Below are 27,065 nucleotides of genomic sequence, written 5' to 3'. Positions count from 1 at the left end.
CGGAAAGTATTTTACTCGAGTGACCTTTCATTTTCTAACATTCCCTTCTTCCCCACGCAACTACAACAATCCATTTTGTTTGGAGTAAACACAAGCTCCTAGGCTCCTGCTGGGAGGAAGGGCGGGATATAAATTGAATAATAAATAAATAAAATAAATAAGCATATGTCCTCCTTTCAAACAGTTCCTTCCTGATCCATCCCTGATCCATCTTTAGCTCCTTGCCAGCATCCTTGCCAGAAGTACAGGAGGGCATCTAAGAGAACTATACAAAATAATCCACCACCGTTGCCTGTGGATTGCAGCTCCCAATTACTGTGCATGGTATAGCAAGCTTAGTCACCTTACATACACACACGCGCCACACCTGCACAATCCAGGGGCAGTATTCAGTGGTATTCCAACTCAGAGTAGACCCACTGAAGTTAATGGACATGACTAACTTGACTGTTAGTCAAGCTTTTATACTACTTTAAACTTTAAAATGTCAAAGATTGCCCCTTAGGGTCCTTTGACCTCAGCAACCCCAAAGGGGTCTTTGCTTCTGAGAACAGTCCCAATTCCCTGGGCCACTGTTTCCCAGCCAAACACTCACATTCCCAGGGTTAGTTTATACCTAATGCCAACCCTAGAAGGTAGACTGCCACCACCCCTTTTAACTAGCTTCTGCTCTGAGTAAGGGGAAACTCAGAGCGCTAACTTAAATCCCTAGAGAAGGCCGAGTGTTAAACTCTTTGCTCAGGACCATAGACCTAAATTAACCATCGGTAGTCAGTAGCTTTGTGGTAGTTTAACACTACAGCAGTCAGTAGCTTCGTGGTCCCAGTCATGGTCCCAGGGTATGGTCTAAAGGAACATGAGGCCAGCACCCTTTTGAAGCTAAGCAGGGTCAGGTCTGGTCAGTGCCTTGATGGGAACCATATATAAGCCACCTGGGGTTTCTACCATGAAAAGAAATGCAGAGTATATATGTAATAAATAAATAAATAAATGTAAATGTACTGCCTCCAAGTCGATCCTGACTTATGGCAACCCTATGAATAAGGTTTTCATGGTAAGCGGTATTCAGAGGTGGTTTTACCATTGCCTTCCTCTGAGGCTGAGAGGCAGTGACTGGCCCAAGGTCACCCAGTGAGCTTCATGGCTGTGTGGGGATTCGAACCGTTGTAGTCCAGCACCTTAACCACTACACCACACTGGCTCTCAATAAATAAATAAACAATAAATAATAACTTAGGTTCATTAATCTCAGCTGGTCTGCTCTGAGTAGGACTTAGTTACAACACAAGATCTGTAGATCAAGCTATACAACTACTGATATCTACGTCCATTACTTTCTGTGTATTTAGATTATTTATATGCCACCCTTTGCACAGGCCAGAGGGTGGTTTACAATAAAAACAAGCAAATAAGAGTACATAGAATCCATACAAAAACAACAAATCACCAAACGACAATTACAAATAGCAGCAGCAGCAGCAGTGGTCAGGTCTCTCCTCCTCTAAATGCCGTCCAAAAAAGAGGTGTCTTGAAGCTATAAAGATACGGGGTCAGGCACATCTCAGCAGGGAGAGGCTTCCATAGGAGCCACCACTGATCAAGCCCTTTCATGGACTTTACATCATGTACCTCATCCTGCCTAAGGACTGCCATGTCCCTTTAACCCCAGATAAAGACCCCAAATCCAAAACCCAACTTCTAGATGTCATGAAACAAAAAGGTGCAACATGTATTTGATCCTGCTTTATCCTGACTTGTTACTCCAGTGTGGCCCTGAATGCCAGCTGGTGGAAACCACAGATGGGGAGAGAGCTTTTGCTCTCAGGTCCTCCTTTTGGCCTTCCCGTGGGCATCTGGTTGGCCACTGTGAGGACAGGATAGTGGACTAGGTGGTCCATTGCCCTTACCCAGCAAGCTCTTCTTACATTCTTATGCCAACCATTGTAGACAATACTGAGCTAGATGGACCAATGGTCTGACTCAGTATAACTGGTGTGGGGAACCTTTAACCCTCTAGAGCAGCCTTTCCCAACCAGTGTGCCTCCAGATGTTGTTGGACCACAATTCCCATCTTTCCTGACCATTGGCCATGCTGGCTGAGGCTGATGGGAGTTGTGGTCCAACAACATCTGGAGGCACACTGGTTGGGAAAGGCTGCTCTAGATGTTACTGAACTACAACTCCCTTCAGCCCCACAAGCATGGTCAGGGGTGATGGGTGCTGTAGTTCTGAAGGTTCCTCACACCTGCAGTGTAGAGTAGCTTCTTATGTTCCAGTACTGTAATTATAGCAGCTGTTGCTCTCTCTCTCTCTGTCCCTCAGTGAGATTTCAGGCAGGGACCTTTCCCAGCCTTGATGCCTGAGGTTGTTTTGAAGGGGAGATGATGCTAGTAATTGAACTGGGACCCTCTGCGTGCAAAGCATGTGCTGTAACATTAAGCTATGGCTCCTTCTCATTGAGACACATAGTGAGATGAGTGTAGTGAGATCCGGATGCAGGAGATCCAGATAAGCAGAAGTGTTGCTGCCTGACAGTTTCTCTCCAGTCTTTATTGGTATTAGATCTTTGAAAGAATGCACACACAATAATGCATTATTTATATTGCACTGTGGGAATGTTTTGTACATCTTGTGGCCCCTTTCTTCACTTCCATGACACATCCTAGTTCTGAAGCGTATTTATATTTTTCATGAATTAAAGTTTTCTGTGCCGTATGGCTATCAAGGGACTATTCTAAATGGGAAATAAAATGCAGAGCTCTGTCAGGGCATGCAGGTTTTTGCACTCCATATCCATGTTTAAATAATTATAGGCTGAGAGCAAGTATATCTCCATGTGTCAAGAGAGTGGCGTGATCACTCAGTAAGAGTAAGAGCTGAAACAATTCCCCCCCCCCTTCTCCTGAAAATTCTTCTCTACAAATCTGGACGTCAGGTGCTCGAAAATTTGAAATTTAACACCAATATTTGAAGACTGTGCTTGGTAATGCATAGTTAATTATTGATTTTGGTGGTATTTAATAGCTAATATAAAATGTTATTTGGTATTTGAAAGCTGGCATGCTATGATATTTAGTATTTTGCAACTATCATTGAAATTCTACAAGCATTTAATAATTAACTGCTTAATCTAGGGGCAGCCAACATGGCACCTTTCAGATGTTGTTAGACAATAACTCCTATCATCACTCACCATTGATCATGCTGGCTGGAGCTAATGGGTGCTATAATCCAACAACATCTGGAGGACACATTGACTAAGTTATAAGCCAGCCTTCCTCAACTTTGTGCCTTCTAGACATTTTAGACTACAACTCCCATAATCCCTAACCATTGGCCATGCTGCTTGGGAGTGATGGTAGTTGTAGCCCAAAACATCTGGAATGCACTGGTTGGGGAAGGCTGCTATTGTATGCCCTCACGTGAAAATTAGAGAGACTATAAGTACGTCTAAAGCCCTCAAATTTGATATTAGCTACCTATTAACTACCAGGACAAGTTCAAGGTTCTAGTTTTGGTGTACAAAGCCCTATACAGCTTGGGACCAGGATACCTGAAAGATCATCTTGCACCTTGTATATCCAGTCAGTCACTATGGTCTGCAGGTGAGGGCAGATACCATCTCATCCAAAGGTCCATTCCGCACCACATAGGAAGCGGACCTTTAGTGTAGAGGCACCTGCCCTTTGGAATTCCCTGCCATCTCTGTTATCTTTTCGGCGCCTACTGAAGACCTTCCTCTTTCCACAAGCCTTTTAAGTAGAGCCCTTATCCCAGCCTGTGTCTGTTTTGGAATTGCTTTTTAATATGTTTTTAAACCTTTTTTTTAAAAGATGTTTTTAAAACTTTAAAAAAATGTTTTATTTTTAAAGATGTTTTGTTTTAGTATGTTTTTAATGGTTGTTTGGTTTTAATATATTTTAAAGTCTGTTTTTATGATGTTTTAAAGTGTTATTAGTGTTTTTGTTTGTTTTGTTTTAGTGTTTTTGTTTGTTTTGTTTTAGTGTTTTTGTTTGTTTTGTTTTAGTGTTTTTGTTTGTTTTGGCTCCTACTGGGAGGCAGGGTGGGATATAAATCTAACAAATAATAAATAAATAATAATAATATTAGGAGATTTGAAATTATGTCAAATTTCAAAATACTTTGTTTCAGCTCTAGTTATCCCGGTAATCAAGACCACATAGTTATGAAAGTAGGTTTCATGTGCTAGAATAATTATTTGAAAAGATTAGTGTGAATAGGTCTCTAGGTTACCTTATGTGTCAGGAAGTAGGAAGGGGTAGCCCCAACAGATTTGGAACAAGTTGACCCACCTGCATCAGTGATTGCTCTGGCCTGTGCCTTGTGGTAGCCAATGAATAGCCAACCTATGGATTTATTTATTTATTATGTTTATATCATAGTTTTCCTCTAAGGAGCTCAAGGTGGCGCACATGGTTCTGCTCCCACCACATGATCCTTACAACAATCCTGTGAGGTAGATTAGGCTGAGAGAATGTGACTGGGCCAAGGACACCTAGTGAGCTGCACGGCTGAGTGTGGATTTAAACCTTGGTCTCCTACTATGCCACACTGGCATATGTGCTCATGTGGTGTGGAAATACCGTACAGCTAAATCCAGTGACGCATCATTGTGGTGTGGGCCATTCAGAGTGCTGGAGGTATCAGTTCTAACAGAACAGGGACTGAAGCAAAGTGAAATATGTTATGGCAGATTTTGCTGAAGGCAAATCTGGGAAGGCTATGGAAAAGATAAAAAAGCTGGGAATTGCAGGTATTGGCAAGCGTGTCTAAAGAGCCGGGCAGAGGGCTAGAATTTTGCTGTTGCCCTCACCCAACCAAGGTGGGTGAAGCTAATAGACTGCTTGGGCAGTTAGAGCTACTCTGGAACCTCAGATGATAGTACAAGTGTTTCAGCCTTCTGTTTGCAGCCCCAAGTGGCTTGCCAAAAAGGGCAGCAGAATCAGTTAGGAAGCCCCCAGTTTTAGCCTTGGTCTCTCTGACACCCAGATAGTGACATTATGCCACTAATGCTTATCTCATGTAAGTGCAACATTCAAATATTGGCTAGTTGTGCTATATAGCTGCATGCACAATTTACTGTTTTAGAATCCCTCAGATCGATAAACCCAGAGAAAAACATTAACCCTGATTAAAAGGGGGAACGTGCCATGGGCCAATAGATAAACTTTTTGCAAAGCAGTAAATTCTGTTACTATATATACGTAAAACCAAGGTGTGGAATACCAGTAGTCAGAGATTCTGTGGCCTTTATTATGGACACAGTCATCCTCAATAGGTACAACCAAGGGTTCAGAGGTGGGTAGGACTGGAATCTCCGGCATTTGAAGAATGAATTGTGGAATTCTGGCATCTCCCTGGGCCTGTGTGTGCATGCACATTACTCTGTAATGTTTTTGAAAATGCTGGGCTCCACCTCTCGTATTCTCCAGCTTGGCCGATTGAATAGAATTGGTACCTGTTTCTCACTATATGTGCCAGTTACTGGTGCGTACAAAATAATGTATTCAATAAAGAAGCATATTTGCTGAAATGTATCCATTTAGCTGCTGCAACACCAGCATCCTTGCTTTGATACAAACCTGATCAACTTGGCTACCATACCCCGAGCTGTGATCATGTGGAGTGATTAGTGCTCAATTGGCAGGACACTGTAAGCATTTGTGGTATTTAAAACATAAAAATAAGTGGGTTGTGTGGCAAGTGGGAGGGAAAAGTCTGTTCCGAAGTGAGTCTTGCTAGCTGCATCAGGACTCCATGGGAAAACACCTTTCTGAAGCCACATACTCATTTCACCACTGTGAGGAGGGTACTATTTTGCTTCATGTAAAAAACCACACAAATCTATCTGCTTTCATTGGAAGATTGTTGGGTGGTTTGTTTTCCCAATTTTACCAGCAATTGCCTAGGATTGTGCATCTGATGTGATGGCAGATGAAAGTAGACTAAGCGTCATGTACGTTAGCAGGGAAAATAGACTGATGTGCTTGGGACAGCCATGGACTCATTGACAGAATCACCAGATCCCATTGCAGAGCCTTTTAAGGTGGCATTGCGTTGTGGCATAGTGGTTAGAGTGTTGGACTACGACCTGGGAGACTGGGGTTTGAGTCCCCACTTAGCCATGAAGCTCACTGAGTGACCTTGGGCCACTCACTGCCTCTCAGCCTCAGAGGAAGGCAATGGCAAACCACCTCTGGATACCACTTACCATGAAAACCCTATTCATAGGGTCGCCATGAGTCGGAATCGACTTGAAGGCAGTCCATTTCCATTTTGTTTCAGAGGCTGTGTGTGTGTGATGTCAACAGGGGCAGAAGAGTTGATATTTTATCCGATTTCTTATTTATTTTCTTACATTTATAAAACAACCTTCTTCTCTACAAATGGTTCTCAGGTAGTCTGGCATCCAATTACTGACCAGGTCCAGACCTGGTTAGCTTCAGCAAGGTGGTGGCCTTAGACCATGCCTTGGGTGTTTGTCCATAACACTCTGTCCACCAAGAGCTTGTTCCTCTGTTTGGTGCACCAGTGTTTTTTTTGGGGGGGAAGCCCTGGGTGTTTGGTGCCTGGCCTGAGATCTAGGGGTGTAGTCATCTGAGGTTGTGGGAAGTTGTAGACCTGTGACTTTTTTGGGAGCAGGTTCCAGCCAGGTCCCTATGTATGAGACAATCAGTTTGATAAGGGAGCATGTTAGCCACTCTTAAGAATTCTTGTCCTTTCATACTGATAGGAATCAAAGTGAAAGGTGAGTCAGCCACTGAGAAGATTCTTCTCAGCAGCTAACACACAGCTTCCCCTTTCATGCTGATTGGCTCCTAGGGACGTATGTTGTAGTGAATGTGGATTTGCAAAACAACAGGGAGAGCAAGGGAAAGTGCAATGGGGGCATGGCTGTGAGGGGGTGTGGCATGACTATCAGGAAGGGATGGTGCACTTCTGAGTTTGCCAGTACAGTGCTGATCAGAACCCCTGCTCTTCCCACTTTTTAAAAAAAACTTATATGTAACATCTTTGCTCACAGCATGGCTGGACCCACTGCAAAATACAGTGCTGGTCAGACCCCAACCAGCTACCATCTTAATTTGCCAAGAGCCCTCTCTACTTATCCCTTCAGATTTGTGTGTAGGGTCCTTTAAGTACCTAGCAACACCCCTGACAATTAACATAAGCCGGGGCAATGGACAGCACTTAATGCTACTCCTACTCAGAGTAAACCCATTAAAGTTAATAGACATGACTTAGATTAATTCATTTCAATGGGTCTACTCTACTCTGAGTAGAAATTAGTTGAATACAACCCATTATAACTATCATAAAAGAGCATGCCAGGAACGGGCTAAAACACCTGACAAGCAATGCCTAGGGAAGGGTCTTAAATGACCACAAGAGGTCAAAAACATGGCTTTATGTCTGGGTACTCAACAGCCATCCATCTGGGGAATTTATGTTCACCCCCAGAGGACCTGAGAGCTGAAATGCAGTAGTACTTTAACGGCTGGTGGTTTTGGATGAGCATATTCTTTGGCTGAAATCCTCAAACCACTTCCTCCGGTGTGCTCCTGTGAAACCAGTGGGGCTACTTTTGAGCAAATGGTGTGATGGTTGCAGGCTTCATTGGCCTGCGAGGGTGAGTGGCTTACCCTAAAAAGAGAGAATGAGAGAGAGAGAAAAAAAACTCTGCTCAAGTTTATTTGTCACAAACTTTGATATTCAGGTTGTTTTGTCGTCAACACTAGTTTGCAGTGACCCCTTGAAAAATACAAGACAACCTCCCACTATAGGATGAGGATGATGAACACGAGCTGCCTTGTCTTGTCAACTTGGTGTCCCCCTTTGCTCAAGACAGGAAGCCCTCCAGAGAAGCGGCTTATCAACAGCTCGGCTGCCTGGGTCATGCTTCCTAATCGCTTTGCAGCTGGACGGCTCCGAGGCTGGGCTGCCCCCTGGGGAAGGACCTTGCTGACTGAAGTTAGCCGAGCGGAGGGGGAGGCCCGCTGTGGGCGAGAGAAGGTGGAGAGGAAATGCTTGAGCTGTACCGTCAGATCAGACGCTTTGAGCCAGCAGGGCTGAAGGAGGCATCTTGCGTAGTACAGTTGCATTCCAGGGTCTCTTGCGACCCGTTCCTGACTTTTTGCCCCTGTGGGATAACTGGAAGCCTCTCCACTGCAGGGCGGGGAGCAGAGAAGTGATCGTGCCTGAAATAACGGACTTGGGGCTTTTATTTTTATTTTTTGCAGCGTGGAAGGTCTCTCGGGCTGCCTGGGCTTAACCGAAGCCTCTCTCCTGGGAATTAATGGCAACCTGGGAATTCACGTTGGATCCACCTGTCTGACTAAGCCGAACCTCTCCTCGCTCGCCCACTGACGCTGCCTTTTTTTTTGCTTTTGGGGAGCGGGGGTCCAACTTGGGCAGCTTTGACAGCTGAGCACACTGCAACTGACAGAGCAGCATCAGGAATGCCTTCCTGCTTCTCTAGCCAGAGGCAGTGAACCAGAGGAGGGAGGTGCGTTCTCCCAGCCTTCTGGAAACTCATGTAAGGGAGCCCCTCCAGAAGGCTTTGCTGCTGCTTCTCTCTCTCTCTCTCTCTCTCTCTCTCTCTCTCTCTCTCTCTCCTTTTTCTTTTTTAGGGTAAACAAGCCCATTGGAGGGACGGGTGTGGGTGTATGTGGAAAGTGCGTCTTGGGCAGAGGTGGACACGGCAGTAGGAGCAGCTGGATCTTCCTCCTCGGGTGTTCCTGGGGTCTCTCGCCTTGGGTGCCACCGAGCGGCTCAACTAATTAACAGACTCATGGGATTGCTAAACCACCAGCTCCTGGATTAACCCAGAGACGCCAGCTGCTCCTTCTAGAAATTCCAGGGAAGGCAAGGCTATCAGAGAGGAGAAAGAACATCCATGAAGGGGATTTGAAAGGAAAAGAGGTATGAGTAACGTGCCCTAGGATCTGCTCGGCTGGAATGTGCACAGAGGCGAAAAAGTTATGCAGCTAAAATGCCAGTTCCAACCCCAGGTGTGGTTTCTCCTGAAAAAAAAAATTTTTTTTTGCTGATGAAACTTACAGTATATATTTTTTTGTTTTACTGCTAGAAGTATCCATTGCCCCTGAAAGCTCCATTTACCATTGTTCTTTCTGAATCTGGGTTTTGATCAGGTTAACTTTCCTTACCACGAAATGCCACAGGTATGCACACACATAGGTGATGCTGCTTATCCTGTGCAGTTTTGTCTGCAGTTGTAACTTCAAAGGGGTATTTGCAATCGGAATTAATCTGTCTTGATTTAAATCTGGGAGGTGTATTAGAACTCCAAATGTACTCAGCAGAGGCAAGATTAAAAGTCAGCAGAGAGGGCAATAACACCCCTGGTTTAAGAGTGTATGGGGGGGGGAAGCCTGGGGAGGACTCCCTGTTAATCTAGGACTAACACTACTTTATCAGTGCTTTGATTTCCACTGTGGTTTTGCTTTTGGAGTTCTCAGTTCTGCAAAACTGGACAAGGGTTTTGGGCAAAAGCATTGTTTACAATTTCATATGAGATGAGATTATGTTCTGGCCTGAGGCAAGCAGAGGTCTGTCCAAATCCACTAAACACTTTATTGAGAGGAAACTGTTGTTGGAATTGAAATCGGCAAAATGTAAAAGCATCGTATATGCCAGTGTGAAAAGTTTTTCAAGCTCTAGTCCCAAATAATTATGCATAGTAAAAAGAAAAAGGGAAGTTTTTAAATACAGAAATGGAGATATTTTCTGCAATTAACTTTGTGCTGAACAGTAAGCAAATTGGTATAAGTATCACAGAGCATATGCATACATGCTTACATATATGAAAAAGCTGGAGTTAAAGTTGATTTTGCAGGTAGGTGTTTCTAATTGGGATTTTGATTTGTGTGGAGTCTGCAAGCTATATGCTATTTAAGTGATGACCTTGTATTTACAGAGCGCAGGTGTGCTTAAATAAACTTTTTTGTTTTTAAAACAATGCAGATGCAAAGTATCTGTTTAGTACTGTGTTTTGGCAGGGTCCAGGCTTGCAGTGGGACTGCGGGAGGGAATATTGTAAATGAAACTAATAAGTAAAATGTGGCTTAAAAATAAAAGGCAGCTGGGACTGTTAAATATTAGATTGCTCAGCCATGTCTTTCCCATAGTAGCAGCTTTTGGCAAATGACTTTCCACACTCATCTTTATTTTTGGAAGGGTCTTGGCAAAGACAGATGCCCAAATTATATTACCTTGCATGCTGCTCTTATGAATGAATGAATAAGTAAAGAAATTGCAAGAAGACCAATTAGCATCTCTCTCTGTTGTGCACTGGTCAATAACATCTCATCAAATATGTATTAATAAAAGATTCCCTTTTTAAAAGAACATCAAGTTCTTTTAAATCACGGCCTTATACCTACATTCTGTTGTCTCCTACTGGCATCTCCTATCCAACTGCCCTTCTTTATCTCTCATAGTCACACCCCTGTTGCACATGGGAGAACGCCATCTTTGACTTCCCTCTCAGGAAAGGGAAGGTTTATGCATATTTTTGTGTGTGATTTGGGTCTCCTTGCAGAACTCACATAAATAGATGAAGTGCCTGGTCTGTTTATCCCAGTAATATTTTATTATTTGCTTAGAATGTTTATATCCCACCTTCTTTCCATCATGGAACTCAAGGTGGTCTCCCATCCAGGCACTGACCAAATAACCTTAGTTTCAGCCAGGTGGCTGAATTGTATTCCTTCACACCAAGCAGCGGGACTGGGAGCCGGTCTCCAAGGTGGCCAGCAGAGGTCTACCTGAGAGGGCAGAGCCTGAGCCTGAGACTTGATGCATGCACAGCATGTGCTCTGCCACTACGCTGTGACCCTTCCTGTGTGCTTAGCTCAGATCTATCTGATTGGTTTTTGCAGCTCAGATCTATCTGATTGGTTTTTGGTGGACTATCAACGGACAGGAGAAATGCACAAAGTTGTTTGTTGTGTAAATGCAACTGAAAATAGTGTGTTCTCTCCTTTGCTGTATCAAGGAAGTTGTATGGGGGTATTTAGGCAAAAAGTTACAGTACCAATTTATGGTGGTCCTGTGCAGATGGGCATGGTCCGTAAACAGCAACATTGGCGGGCCATGTTTTTGGCATAAAAGCGAAGGCATTTTCCATCAGGAGAGTCAAAAAAACGAAAACAACTAGGATTATTGTTGTCAGTTACACATGCTGGACACTCAGAACGAGCTGCAAACTAACCGTAATATTCATGTGAATTAGATATATTTTATAACTGTCATATTCTTTTTTTGTTTTGTATATGATTCTCTTTGTTTTCATTTTATGTACATTGTTTAGAGATTTATTGCTCAATTATGTTACTTAAAATGTGGATTATTGTTCTTATGATTAGCAACTGTATTGAATGTAGAATTTATACTGATTTTTGTTGAAATGCAAACCGCTTTGAGATTTTTGGAAATATAAAGTGGTATACAAATTAAATACATACAAATACATACTTATCTATTGTATTCACTCTCTGCAGGCCGCGTGGGGCCTGTTTGCAAGTGATTCCTTTGCCTGTGTGGGATAGCTGATCCCATTTGCTGCAGCGTTCTGTGGCAGTTGTGACGTATCTTCTTGACTGAATGAGATGCAGGGCAGAAATGGGGAACCTGAGGCCCTCCAGATGATGATGGGATTTGCCTCATTCGTTTGGCAGAGGCTCCATTCAGTTGAGGACTAGCCTAAAGTCTTGGAGTTGCACTGTTGAGGGATTCTAGTTTTTCTTATCTCTGTTTTGCTCTAATTCAGGGTTAGCCAACATGGTGCCTTCCAAATGTTGCTGGACTACAACTCCCATCACCTCTGGCCATTGGCTATGTTGGGTGAGGCTGATGGGAATTGTTGTCCAACAGCATCTGGAAGGCACCATGCTGGTATACCCCAGCTCTAATGCTTCTGGTCCCTCCCATCCAGCAGTCATTTTCCTTCTCTCTCTGCAAAGGTCTGATTTGCTGCTTCCCCTAGCAAAGTGGCCATGCTTACCTGTTCCCATTGCCCTGAGCTGTAGCTGGAGAGGACTCCACTGACTGGCTCCCAGCTGAGTTTTCTTCCTCAGGGCTCCTCATATGGCCCTCGCCCAAAAAGAATATAGTTTCACCTCCATGACTGAAATCCATTTGGAATGTCATTAAAAAAACAAAAATCCATCCTCCCAGAGCAATTTTGCTTTGCATGGTACAGCCAAACGAATAATAAAACAAATGCTGTAGCTTGAAATATGTCTTAGATTTTTTTTAAAAAACGTGGTGTGATCTGGTGTATTGAGCAGGGTGCTGTGAGCCAGGAAACAGTTTTCAGTAATCCCGCGTCTGCCACTGACTCCCTATTTGGCTTTAATTGTGGTTTCAATTAGTTTCATAATGCTCCATTATGCCCAGCAAAACAAACTGTGTTAAAATGCCACTCTGCTTTTACCACATATTTTGTGTGTGTGTCTGTGATCTTACCCCTAATTTTGCAGGGTCAGAATATGAATTTGCTACATTTTTGCACCTTTCAAATATTCAAAATGAAAATGATGAGATAACTTAACATTTGTTGGTCTGGTTCCCTGTCCTTGAGAACAGCCGTTACGTACAATATTGCAGAAAGTTGATTTCCAGGGCTGGTTCACGCATGCCAGAGAAACAGCTGCTTGCTCTTGGGGAAGGGCCGTATCACAGTGGTGGAGCATCTGCTTTGCATTTCCAAAGAGGGATGGGTAAAAGGTAAAGGTAAAAGTGTCCCTGCACTTGTAGTGCGAGTCGTATCCGACTCTTAGGGTGACGACTTGCGACGTTTACTAGGCAGACCGTATATATGGGGTGGGATTGCCAGTTCCTTCCCCAGCCTTTCTTTACCCCCCAGCATATGCCAGGTACTCATTTTACTGACCATGGATGGATGAAGGCTGAGTGGACCTCGACCCCTTTTACTGGAGATTTGACTTCCTCCTTCCTTTGGAATCGAACTCCGGCCGTGAGCAGAGCTTCAGCTGCGTTACCGCCGCTTACCACTCTGCGCCACGGAGACCCCTTATCCCAAACCCTAGAGGGCCGCTATCAGTCAGCGAAGACAATAACTGTGCAAGATGAACCAATGGTCCAGCTTGGCATGAGGCAACTTCCTATATGTCTGTGCCAGTGTTGGCGACTGCAGTGTGTGAATGAGCAACTGACAAAACTTTCATGTCGCCACACACACAATGTTTGATACTGAGCAACCTTCTTAAGAAAGTACATCCGTGCGTTCAGTCAGTGCATGTGCAGGGAACAGGGCCTGCTAGCTAACCCCTCTCTCTGTCGTTGGTGCATATAACATGAATGTCAGTAGATGGGAAGCCTTTGCCCATACAGCAACAGACCTGAAGGCTCTACACGATCCAGACACTTGCACAATCAGAGTTCCCAATTGCATTTTGTTCATACAGCTCCCTGCTACAGATGTTCACAATGTACACGCACCTGCCAAGGGTTGGGGCCAATTAAGGTGACCCCATTTGCACATTGATTAAATGCATAGGTGTATTTTCTGACAAGGACTAGAGAGTGAGCTGATTCAGCTGAAGTCATCAGGTTCTGGTTCACAGACAGGAGGACAGAAAGCTGTCTTTATACTGAGTCACCCCATTGATCTGTTTCATCTTGCTTGGTATTATATGCTACACTGCCTGGCAGCAGCTTTCCACAGTGTCGGACTGGGTCTTTCCCAGCCCTATTGGGGATTGAACTTGGGACCTTTTGCATGGAAAGCATGTGCTTTACCCACTGAGCTATAGCTTTATCCATACCTGAAGTGTGCATCAGTTTATTTTGTTGATTACTCAACACTTGATGACAAACAGCTGACTGCAAGCATTCATTTTCAAGCTCTGTGGTGCACTTGATCTGCAAAATCTCACTTGCGCATGCAAATGGTCAGCCTCACAAGTTGAGTGTTGATGTACATCCTTGCAACGACTTGCCTATTGTCTTCTGATCGTTTACATATTAAAACTGACAGAAATGTACCTTGCCAAAGGTCAGCCTTGCAAAATAGGAAAATGGCATGTGCTGTCGTCTTGTATTCATTTAGCTCTCCTGATCTTTATCCTAAGGAACCTTTTTCAATCTGAGGCCATACTCCTGTCTGGTCAGCCTTCCAGGGGCCACCAGCCAGTGGTGGATGGGGCCACAGGCAACAATGGGCAGAGCAACGGATGTGAATTTTACTTTTGTACACTGGGCTAGTTTCTACACACGCTCACACATTCCTCTCTATCCTCCATCCTGGAAAGCAAGAGGCATGATCAGAGGTCAAGGACATATTTCAACCAGGCGAAAAAAGATCAAGGATGGTGCAAAGCAGGGCCTTCCCATCTCTCCTCCCCATTGAACACTGTCTTGCAATGAATTCCTCAGTACAATAGTTTTGCGTCTGCTTTTCTACAAATGCAAGTTTATTGTGTGTCAGCGTGGTCTATAATGTCTAAGCAGGTCAGTTAAGTGCCATTATATGACCAGTGTTATTGATATTCATGAAAAAGCTGCACAAATGTAATACATTTCCTCAAAGGGCCTGTTTTTTGTTTTCAGAAAGAAAAGAAAAATACTTCCATGCCTTCTCTATGACGTGCCAGTGTGGTGGTTTGTTCATGATGCAGGAAAGGGCCATAGCTCAGTGGTAGAGCAGCGCCTTTCACTCGCCTTGCTCTAGTGCATTTGCCTGGCTGGCCGAAGCTCAAGGGCAGAGCATCTGCTTTGTATCTTGAGGCAAGGGTGGGAATGTATCCTGTATGAAACTCTGGAGTACTGCTGCCGGTCACTATAAAGTTGGGGTAAGGAACCTCAGACCCAGGGGCCAAATGTGGCCCTCCAGTCCTCTCTATCCAGCCCTCAGGCTTTTCCCCATCCCTCCCCAGGCCATATCTCTTATCTCCAGGCCACAGCCCTCCCTGGCCCTGTTCTGCACCCTCCCTGAGTCCCCCTAGTGGCTGATCTATGATACTGGTATGTGGGGGTTTTTTGCACAACACACAGTGGCAACTGATGGCTCCTTGTCAGCAGGGCAGTGAAATCTCCTCCGGGTTTTAGTCCAAACTTCCAAGGAGCTGTCCAAGGACTTGATTATTTGAAGATTAGGATGTAACCAAATGCCTAAGTATCTTATTGGTTTATCTTCCCATTGTAAACCCGTGTCCTTTAGCTGTTTTTCTATTTGCCTTTTGTATATATTAACTCCAAAGCACTCAGATTTATCTATATTTATTTTATATCCAGATGCATCACTATATAGTTGTAACACCTTAAAAGTGCTTTCAATAGATATTGCTGGGTGTGTTAAAGTTAAAGCTATATCATCTGCATATAAGTTTATTTTAAATTCTTCTGTACCGTATTTGACTCCTGTTATTTGTTGGTTATTTCTTATTAATGTTGCTAATGGTCCCAAAAAAATAGCAAATATTAATGGCAAGAGTGGGCATCCCTGACGAGTTCCACGTTTCAGCCAAATAGGTTTTGACACTTGATTATTAACATATACTTTTGCTGTGGGTTTCTGATATATTAATTCTATCCAGGATTTAAATATCCCTCCCAAGTTCATTTCTTGTAGGGTTCTAATCAGAAATGACCATTCCACCCTGTCAAATGCTTTCTGTGCATCTAAGAACAAAAATAACGCTTGTAAATTTTGCTTTTGACTTATTTCTATGCAATCAACATTTTTTTTAACGTTATGTTGTAGTTTCCTATTTTTTATGAATCCCATTTGGTCTTGCTTAATGTAGCTTGGTATTATATTATTATGCCTTTTTGCTATAATGGAGGTCCATATTTTTGCATCTTGATTTAATAATGAAATTGGCCTATATGATTCCGGCAAGGTGGGATCTTTGTTTGGTTTTAATATAACTTTAATAATGGCTTCTGACCATGATGCTGGTAGTTTTCTTTGTTGTGTTGATTCATTTATGTTAGATAATGAGGAGTTAATGTATCCACAAATATTTTATAAAATTCGTTTGTTAACCCATCTGTTCCAGGAGCTTTATTATTTCCCAATGCTTTAATTGTAGTTCTTATCTCTTCTTCTAATACATTTATCTCTAAGGTTCTTAATTATTTTTCTGTTACTTTAAGTAAGTTGATATTTAAAAATATTTTATCCATTTGTTCCCCTAATGGTTTTTGCGAAGAGTACAATTGTTGATAAAATTGTTGAAAACATTCTGCTATTTCTGTTGAATTTGTTGTTTTTCTGTCTTTATATTTAATAGATGGAACTAGAGCTTTTGTTTGTTTATCTTTTAAAAATTTAAATAGCACTCTTGATGGTTTATTAGCATATTCATGCCATCTTTGCTTCATACTGTTAGTGTATTTTTCTAGTTTTTCAGTTTGCATTTTTGATATAGCTGTCTCAATATATTTAATTGTTCTAATACTTCTGATGATTCAGTTAGTTTATGTTCAGTTTCTTTTTCGACGATCAACAAGATCAATTCTTCTTTTTGCTTCCGTTTTCTCCTTTGCTCAGTTGTTCCAAACAATTGGCCAAGGAGCTGTCCAAGGACTTGAAACACTTTGAAAAGCTCTCTGAAAGTCTGGATTGAAACCTGGAGCAGATTCCACTGCCCCACTGGCATGGAACCACCAGCCGCCACTGACAATACAATAAGTCAAACTATGGCTTAGTGAGGCAGTGTGAACATGCAGGCTGCCAGAGAGGATCTTGCAGCTCCTGTGTTCCTCCCCAGTCCTTTTTGCCCCTGCACTCAGCTGAGCCATGGTTTAGTGTGTCATCTGAACCTAGACTGTGGTTAAGGTCTCTCGTTACTAACCATGAGCTAGAGCCAACCTTGGCTTAACTCAGCATGGTGCGGCAGTGAAAAGAATCAAGGAAGAGCAAAGCAACTGTGAACTCCTCTCCAGGAGCCCACATGTTTGTGTGGACTCGCTAAGCCATAGTTTGGCTTACCATGTCATGTGAACCAGGTCTATGCCTTTTCCTTGACGGGATGAATGTGTATGTAGTGTGTAGAAACCTCTGACCTTTGCATGGCTGGAATGCAGTGTGCTATAAAAAGTTATGAATCACATCCATTGCTCTGCCCAACTCTGGCATACAGCCCCTGGAAAGGGATTTCGGCACTGGGCTGAAAAAAAGTTCCCAATATAAAAAAAGTAGATAATGCCATGGTAGATGAGCCAACAGTAAAAAACAGCTTTCTAGGTTCCTATGACTCAGGCTTGTAGAAAGCTACTTGCCTATGGGAAGTAGGGGTGACATTTTTAAGGGAGCAGGCAGGGGAAATGTTCCTAAATTGCAAGTTTTGGTTCTTTTCTTTCAGGCAATGGATGTGCCCCCAAATGACTATAGGGAGCTGAAGCAGTACACATTTCCTGCAAATTCATGCAACAGAGATCTGATGAGATGTGCTGGCTTTTTTTTCCCTGCAACTCTTAAATTTGTCCTCCTAGGGGCAAATCCAAGAGTGCAATACAGACAGTGGTCCTTCCTCGTGTGTATATTGGTAGCAAATTTAGATAAATTTGCTGGTCCAGAGACACATCTTTGCTCTTTGCTCTCTCTTGGAAGTGTGTTGAGCTTGGCAGTAAGTGGAGTGGAATTAAGCACTAATCATCCATCTTTAATGATGGGCAATTTGTGCTAGATGCAATTTGTGCTTTGCTTAGGCCTCCGTCTGGCTGATAAGGGAGGGGGACAAATTAAAGACCCTCCATCACCCAGTGCCAAGGTGACAGTTATCGTGCAGCAATGTGGAAACAGTGATGCCTTCTCAGTATATGAATGAAAAAGGAAATCTAATGAATTACTGGCAGACCAACCTCCAGTGAGTTGCTTGTCTTGCACATACCATATATTTGACAGAAGAAAGTTATTTACTCTCCCAAGATTCTTCTGTGATCTTCTAGTACAAATATTTATTTAGAATGTTACAACTTCCTGGTTTCAGTGCCGTTGGCCAGTGACCCCAAGATAAGTGTGATTAAGTGATCTGAAACTGTTTTCATCATTGGTTCAGAGATGGGCTAAACTTCTTTGGAGTCTTGCCTTTTACACTGTGGCGTCATTAGAGCTGCTTCAGACTTCTTTTCTGATATTGTCACCAGGAACCAACCATCTCAAAAACAATACCATAGAGCTGGGAAAGGACAATCAAATTGTAAAAGACAATCTGATTGATTGGGGAAAGGGGTTGGAGCCCCTTTCCTTTGAGGAAAGGTGTTGTTTTTAATTTATAAAGAAGAAAAATGGAAATGAACTGCCTTCAAGTCGATTCTGACTTATGGCGACCAAGACAATTGGAAAAATAATGCATCAAGAGTTGCTGCTAGATTGCTCTATCAGGGCTCTGCAAAAGGAGACCTTGGGATTCCTGCTGTTGGCCAGTATTTATCAGGCATTGAAACTGACTTCTTTACAATGATTAGTATCAACCTGATAAAGTAGTGAAGGCAGAACAAAAATACGTGGATATTTCTTTAACAGATTTACAATGGGAGACTTCCAATGCTGTCTGACTGCGTGTGCAATGCAAATCCATTTAGAGAACGAGTCTTCCAGGTTCTCTTTTCTTTTTCATGAGGCCCCCAGTACATCCCTCAAATCTGCTCCAGAGAGTTGCCCCCTGGAACAGATTGTGGTGCACACAAGAGGCTGCAGGAAGGAGGAGGACAGAAGCCCTGTTGCACAAATGCATACCTGTTGATGCCAACTTGGATTTTGCCCTATGGCTAATTGGTGGCCTGTGGGCCTTATCTGCCCACCCCCCAGGAGGTCTTTTTGTGCCCCCAGCTACAAATTGGCCACTTAAAAATAAAGTTCTTTTAAAAAATTGACAGCTTTTGTGGATTTGCCACTGTGATGTCATGATGCCGAAAGGGTTTTGTGCTCCTGAGGCCTCCCTGAATTTTTTTCCATTGAAAACTATTTTCTTCTATTTAAACAACTGAACATTTTTTACTGACTACTTCCGTAGTTTCCCCACTGTGATGCTATGATCCCAACAGTGTTATGGCCCTCCAACTCTCTTCCGTGTGTGTGTGTGTGTGTGTGTATAGATAGATAGACAGACAGACAGACAGACAGACACATCTTATATGATGCTGGCTATCCAAGACCTTCTTGAAAATGTGTTGATTGAAAACAAAAAATTAATCCCTGGACGCTCAGTGTGGCTTTTGGACTGGAAAAAAAAAGTATTCACATCTTCCCTCCTGTTTCAAAAACAAGCTCTAAAGAAAGATTCAATGATGTTGATAATACCTTTAATTATTTTGATGAAAATAGAAATGGTCTACTAAGGTCTACTAGTCCAGACTGGTCCCTGATTGACATCAATATTTTATTATGAACAAACACTGGGTTCAGCAAACCTAGGTGATCTCGCTATACAGTATGTGGAAAGTTACACTATATTGAACGTTGTACACTATACTGAAAGTTGCTAAGTTATCTCATAGTTAAACTGAATGTTTTAGACTCCTGTCCTGGTTTCCCCCCCCATAACTTCTAGTTAAAAATGCAGTTGAATTATGAATAAAGGAATCTTTTTCAAGTCATCGTATTATTAAAATGTACAATTTGTTATGAACTTTTGATCAATGATATTTTTCATTTAAAAAGGATTAAGACAATATGCACGATAAAGTATAGATATGGCTGTCTAACCATGCACCCTCATATTTGATTAGTACCAAAGGAAAACGTCTTAAAGACAACTTACCAATGCTACTTAACTGCACATAAATTGAGTATTATTTATTAAGATGTACTGGGTGTCTGTGGAAGATTCTCCTCATACTGATCTCTTGCATATATTCTTTCACCCAAAATTAAACAACACTGGAAAGATCCTTAATATATCAAATCACAGAATATCAATTACTTTTGGATTATTAAAAAAAATATTTTAGGCTATTAAAAAGAGGAAATAGTGCTAGTGGATTTGCAATTTCCTCTTAACATACCAGTAGCTGCGAGAATATGCATTGCTAAATTTTGGGAAGCAACATTTCCCCCCACAAATTTCATACTGACTTGAGAAGTTTTAGACAATAACATTTATTAAGAAAATCAACGTAGTTTACAAGATCGCACTTTAGATCTCATGTACAGATAGATTTATAGAAAGATGGTCCTTTGGAACAACAAGCATCAAGATAGCGTACAGCCATTTCCTTGCCCCTTATGTGATAATGATCTCATCCATAAGTATTTATCCATGGTTGTTGTTGTTATTATGTGCCTTCAAGTTGATTTCTACTTATGGCGACCCTATGAATCAGTGACCTCCAATAGCATCTGTTATAAACCACCTTGTTCAGATCTTGTAAGTTCAGGTCTGTGGCTTCCTTTATGGAATCAATCCATCTCTTGCTTGGTCTTCCTCTTTTTCTGCTCCCTTCTGTTTTTCCCAGCATTATTGTCTTTTCTAGTGAATCATGTCCTCATTATCTAGTGGGGGGTTAATTTAGTAACATTTATATATGTATAGCTTGGTTCTTTTACATTAAATTTTATATCCTATATAACTCTTAATTTTCACACAACATAAAACAAGAAGAAAAGAAAAAAAGTTGATAAAAGGAATGTAAGAGATGAATAAAATTAAGTATGCTGTCGGATAAATTCTTTAACCCTTGCACATAATATTAGAATCCAGGGTCCAAAGAAATTGATTGCCAGGAGATTCAGGCAAACAAAAGAACAGTTCTTTATATATTTTAATAATAATAATAATAATAATAATAATAATAATAATAATAATAATAATAATAATAATAATAATAATAATAATAATAAATTCCCACCCTTCACCAGTAAGTCCCAAGGCAGGTCACAATAATATAAAATACATTACTAAAAAGAGTTTATTATGAATTATTAAACTCATTGTCACAAGACCAGATTAGATGCCTTTTTTTAAAAAAAAAAGTCCACCAAATCTTGTGGCAGTGAGTTTCATGGGTTTCATAATTTAGACAAATTCATGGAAAGATGTCACCATAGGAAGGTGTTCCAAGCCCTTGCTTCTTTGAGCAGAAATCTGGATAAAGTGAAATCGCAGAAATCTGGATAAAGTGAAATCTCAGAACTCAGAATAGGACTGTTCAAGGATTTCACTCACCAGCTCCTCTTCCCCACATAGTAGACTCTTGTTTCTCCAATCCCTGCAAAGGCTGGTGTCAATAGGCCAAAGACTGGATGTGTGCAAATACTGCCTTGATTGCATTGCAAAAAGTGGGCTACAAATTTAAGACCATAAGAACAAATTTGATTGACAGGCAGATAAATAAATGCCCTCATTCCGGTTGCTTGCATGTGGACCCTGTCCCAATGTGCCACATTTCCTTAATTCTCTGCAACATAAAAAAATCCTGTTTGTATGACTTTAGCAAGTTCTGGCAGCCTCATATAAGGATTCTGCTTTTTCAATTGAATGTATTTTGGCTGGGAAACATTCCTAATCCAACTCCCAGTGGTCTGTAGCCAGAAACTTCAAAGTACATTGGAAAATGGCCTATGAAAATCAGTAAAAGGAAAAGGGAGTGGGAGAAATTTGCAAAAGGTAATAAAAAGACTGCCATGCCCTTTTTCTAAATTCAATTTCCGATGAATAAGAGACAGAAGCACCCAAGTGCACCCTAACATTCAGCCGATTCAGTCCTTCAAAAATATTGGTGTATTCCAAAAGGTTTATGGGGGTGGGAAGCTGTGAAACTCCTTTTATCCAGATCTGAAGTCGACAACCGTGTTATCTGAAGCTATTCTCAGTGGGGATAATTCAAAAGAAACCCCCACAAATTCTTACTGCCCGGACTGGGTGTTGCGGTTGTTTTCCAGAAGCAGCTGTTAGACTCTCCAAATGCTGCTTCACAGCTGCAATTCACTTTTCTCCAGTAAGATCATGCAAGGTTTAAAGTAGTCCAGCTGCTTTTGAAGGAGAGCAGTGGACTGCAGTTGACCAAGATCTGGACAAGAAGAAATCCAGCAGCAATATGACACGGTCCCCTTCCAGAATATGTATGACACACCTATAGCCTACAAGAAACAGCTGACCACTTAAGGCTATGGGCTTTGGCAGGTGACCTCTTTATTAAGCAGTCGTCATGATTCGCTTCCACAAAGCTTATGTGGAGGTTAGACTATATCCAGTCTTTATTGAGCATTTGTTCTTACTTGTTTGCGGAGAGATTATACAACTATGAGCATTCGTCCTGCATGCATCCTCATTTGCTTGCAGGGTGTTGAGCCATCTTTCTGTTCATCTCACATTTTTCAGTGCATTTTCCTATCACTTTCCTAGCTACAAAGAGTCAGTTTCTTTTTTAAAAAATGGACTTGTTGCACTAGCGTGTCAGTGCGCTTTAGTCCACTTTAATTGTGCAAAACTAAATTTCCTGGTATGCGCTCAAATCCTTCCTTAAAGCAGAGGATGGCTAAGTGCTCCCTCGCCTCTACTTCTAGAAAAGTGATGTCAAGGGAGCTGAGTTCTGGCACTACAAGCTAGTTTTTTTGCCCTCCCGCAGAATATTCCAGCATGCAATTCTGTTTTTTCCTCCTGCAATATGAAGGGCTTCAGTCTAGAAAAGTTTTATTACAGCATTTGTGGTGGTTTGGTTTCTTTCTTTTTTCATGGAACATTTCAAGTAGCATTTCTAACAAGCAACCACGTTTCTTTTTTGTCAGAATCTAGATATGGAGATACTTCAGCAGATCACCATGGAACAGTCTCCCAGGGATGAGTCCCTTGGCTGTATCTTTCTGGCCCTGTTTACTTTTTATTCTTCAGTGCTTTGCCTCCACCTGTTGCTTGCTGAGCAGCTGCAGCCTGATTGGCTGCTGGGACTATTAAGCAAGCCTTCTGGGAAATTCACATAGGCTCTGCATTACAACAACCAGAATCCTCTAGGAATCTGTCGTGTGGTGGGATGCTTGACTTTAGGTTGGATTATCTGAATCTTGGATTCCTGAAGGACCAGACATTAGACATGGTGGGTGAGAACTGGAGGAATCATAGTTCAGGACTACAGCACATGTGTTGCATGCGCAAGTCCTGGGTTCAATTCCTGGCATCTCCAGTTGCAAGGATCACGTAGCAGGTGCTGGGAATTCTGGTGCTTGGAAAGCTGCTGCCAGTCAGAGTAGAGGGATCCTCCAGCCTTTTGGGGCTTGGGGACACATTTGGAAATCTAATAAACTGTTGTTTGCCTCACAAAAAAACCATTTCACAGAACAAAAACTGGCAGTGCTCAGTCAGAACCCTTCCTCCCTACGAACAATAGGCAAAAGATCTACACCCTTCCAGAGGAGCAAAACATAGACAAAAACTCAGACAACCCCAACCAAACAACTCCTCCCCAAAGATCCACATCTTAATTTAAGAGAAAATTAAAAATTGGGAGGAACAGGGGGCACCAAGGAGGATGTCCTTGGGGAGCCAATGAACACCATGTTGTGGACAGCAGAAGTAGATAATACTGGGTTGGATAACATGGACCTGATCAAAAACAGCTACATAGGTTCCAGTTCAATGCATGTGTGCAATGATAGTTTTTATCATACTATCTTCAGCATTTCTAGAAATCTCTAGTCTATCTTCAGCCCTGGGTTAGTGATGTTTTAAAGCTTGAGAGAGACCATAGTTTATGAGCTGAATAAGGTGTATGTGTGTGTGAGAGAGAGAGAGAGAAAGAGAGATGTTATTCCTGGTATTTGCACTCCTTCCTTTTGTCACTGGTTAAAGAGGTTTGGCAGGTTTTTTTGAAGACGCTTCAACTTGCACATCATGTGTGGGGATGTTTCTTTCATGCCACCGGCACTTCTCTCTGCAGCAACTGTCGTCTGTCTTCAGCCTAATGGCTATGATAAACGGCTGCTGCAGTCACAATATTTGTGAATGGGTGACGGTTGCATTCAAGAATTGCACAAAGAGAACTTTTTTGTTTAGCTACAGGAGCATCTGCCAAATTCCTAATTTTCGGAGAGATCGACAACTGATGTGCAGAAACTCCATATTATGTTTGGCTGGAGGTGGTTTTGCAGCTCTGTAATGAGATACCGATGTATATAATAGCAACTGATCTCTGAAAGCAGAGGCGTAGAGCCAAGTCATGTTCTATGGAGATTTTTCTGTAGCTAATAGAAGCTATGTACAAAGCTCAAGAAGCCAAGGGGGAGTAAAGGTGAAATCCAACAATAGAAAGAAATAGGGCCTTTTGCCTTGGATCATGAATTTTCATTATGTTGATCTGCAGCATGTTTGTGGGCATAAATATATATGCCCATAATCACACAACAGGACATAAGTCAGTCCAGTTTACCCAGTTACTTTATCTTCCATGCAAGCACTCCCAACGAGTGACAAGCAGGGGTGTAGTCATCCAAGGTCTCAGTGGGTCTTAGACCCCTTACTTTTTTGGGAGCCAGGCCCCAGAAGGTTCCTTATGTCTCTATCATCCCATGAGCCAATCAGCATGACAGGAGAGTGTGTTGGCCACTGAGAAGAGTCTTTTAACCTGCTTCCTTGTTTCCTGCTTTTTCAAGACAACCAGAGTGAAATGAGTTCCTGTTCATTCCTACTTCAAAAAGCCAAGCTGTGGAGAATGAGAATTGCAGGAGAAGAGGCAGTGAATCCTGATGGTAGCATCCCATCTACATCATCAAGCAGTTTGGTAGCAGCGGGAGATAAATGTGTAGACACTGAATTCAGTAATTCAAACAATGTCTCCGACCGTGAGAAAGGACACATGGTGGCAGTGATAAAGAAGCAGAAAACAGCATTCAAGCTTGGCCTGGTTATTCTATAATCTTAGAAGGTTGCATAATCTTAGAAGGGGGTGTGGCCATGACTATCATGAAGGAACTCCACATTTCTGAATTTGCTACTACACTGCTGAGAGGCACGTAGAGTAATATAGTGTAACCTGGGTGAAAATGTCATACAGCTATACAATTTCTGGACTCACGGCCATCTGTATCAGGTGTCTATTTCTCCGTACAGTCATAGGCCCTTATGGCATTGGAAAGGAGCTGTGCAGGACTTTGTCAAGCAGGCAGTGGAGTTTCACTATTCTACATAGTTCCTTTATTACAGGTTCTTGGCTTTTACTTTTAACTATCAATTTACTTTCCCCTCCTCCCATTCTCCCAGCATTTAATGAAAAAAATATGTATATCTTGGAAACCTGAGTATTGGAAACAGAAGACGATTAGCCAAAATGATCAAATCTGCATATATTTACAAATGTTTTTTTCTTAATGCAGAATTCATTGTTTCAGGTACAAAACTGGAGGCAAGTCCAGTTTTTCACGGGTTTTTTAAACCACAGTTAGGTGGTTTACAGAGTCACATGAGCTAAAGAAAAGTCTCTTCCCCCAAAGAGCCTTACAATCTGAACTTAAATAGTGGATGAGGAAAGATTGGTGAATGTGTGACATCCCTAAAATAGTTGTATGTGTGAAACATTGCGATGTCAGGTTCTGTTTTATAAAGCCTATTGGCATGCAGCATATGCTTAGTTTATTCCAAGTGAGTGCATTAACCAGAGTACTGCAATATTCATCAGTATGTGCTTTCCTGCAGAAAGTTGGAAGAAGCCAGTTTTTCTTCATTTAACAGAGAATCCTGGATAGTGGCTTCATTAAAAGGCTTCCTGCTGGGTTAATACTTTCATTGCTAGTCTGTGTGAGTAAGGTGCACAAGGATTCCCCCCCCCCGTTATGTCCTCTAAACTTTGCTTGGCTTGCTCTGCTTCTTCTATTTCCGTGTGGCTTATTTCTTCTTAATGGACTGCCTTCAAGTCGATCCCGACTTATGGCGACTCTATAAATATGGTTTTCATGGTAAGTGGTATTCAGAGGGGGTACATTGCCTCTCTCTGAGGCTAGTCCTCCCCAGATGGCTAGGACCTGCTCAGCTTGCCACAGCTGCACAAGCCAGCCCCTTCCTTGTCTGCAACTGCCAGCTGGGGGGCAACTGGGCTTCTTGGGACTGTGCAGCTTGCCCACGGCTGCACAGGTGGCAGGGCACGTAACCCCTGAGCCACTCACTGTGGGGTGATCTTTAGCTGGCCCTTGACATCCAGGAGACACGAGTGGGGATTTGAACTTACAGACTCTGGACTCCCAGCCAGGCTCTCCTCCCCACTGTGCTATACCAGCTGTCTATTTCTTCTTAATAACTTGCCTGAATTCATATTCACTCCTATGTTAAACACCACTGACAAATCTAGACGTCTTTCCAGCCTTATCACAGTGCAGTGCACCACAGGGCCTAGACGCTTAATCTCTCACCCTGTTTTGCTTGAAGCTTGGAGAACAAAACAAAAGGTCCCAGGCAATGGTCTGAACGCACATGAGCCCATCTCCCTGCTGAAGCTAAGCAGGGTCAGGTCTGGTCAGTACCTGGATGGGAGACTTCCTGGGAACCATATGTAAGCCGCCTTGGGTTTCTATCATGAAAAGAAAGGCAGGTTATATATGCAATAAATAAATAACAATAAAAGCTGGACGAGATTAATCTTGAAACAGTGATAGTCTTGTATTTGGGAACTCTGCTGGTGGCAGGGGACCTTCTGGAAGGCCTGGGATGTGGGGCAGGAGGTTGCTGTTTGAGGGGAGCTAGGGAAAAGTGGGCCATGGCAGCCTGCAAGAGCAAAAGCTTTGCTTCCACCTCCCTTCCCACTGCAGCCTCCTGCCCCACATGTCAGGCCTGTTATTTCTTCAAATGCATGGTCCGCACGTTCAGCTGTAATCAAATCTATGGCTGGCCCATTCCATCTGCTGCAATCGGACAAAGGAAAGCAACTAAGATGCATGTCTCTGAATGACTGAAGAGACAGGGATAGTGCGGGCTTTCTTGTTTCTGGAAATTGGTGTCTATAGCAATGCTGTGCTCATCACATTTTCAGCTGTAATCAAATGCCGAATGCTCCATTATTAGAGTGCCATCCAAATTGGCAGGCTGGTGATTGGAGTTGCCTACAGGGTGTCAGTCACAAATAGCACAATA

General features: G+C 42.5%; 2 protein-coding genes across 6 annotated transcripts in view; one reads left to right on the top strand and one right to left on the bottom strand.

Moving 5' to 3' along the window:
• The window catches only part of SUB1 (SUB1 regulator of transcription), a 414,045-nt gene extending 409,605 nt beyond the window's left edge, over positions 1–4,440 (bottom strand). Inside the window, exon 1 of the mRNA XM_061615846.1 lies at positions 4,437–4,440. The gene's annotated coding sequence lies outside the window, so the exon portion shown is untranslated. The remainder of the gene's footprint in view (positions 1–4,436) is intronic.
• The window catches only part of PDZD2 (PDZ domain containing 2), a 355,202-nt gene that overhangs the window by 142,435 nt on the left and 185,702 nt on the right, over positions 1–27,065 (top strand). Inside the window, exon 1 of one of the 5 annotated variants that reach the window (XM_061615786.1) lies at positions 7,462–8,943. The exons of 3 other annotated variants lie outside the window; for them this stretch is intronic. The gene's annotated coding sequence lies outside the window, so the exon portion shown is untranslated. Of the gene's footprint in view, positions 1–7,461; positions 8,944–9,014; positions 9,033–27,065 lie in introns of those variants that run through there. One more of the 5 variants, XM_061615795.1, reaches the window with a different exon arrangement.

This window comes from Rhineura floridana, chromosome 1, assembly GCF_030035675.1.
Source record: "Rhineura floridana isolate rRhiFlo1 chromosome 1, rRhiFlo1.hap2, whole genome shotgun sequence".
NCBI classification, from domain to species: Eukaryota; Metazoa; Chordata; class Lepidosauria; order Squamata; family Rhineuridae; genus Rhineura; species Rhineura floridana.
This window is presented reverse-complemented; position numbering and strand designations above follow the sequence as displayed.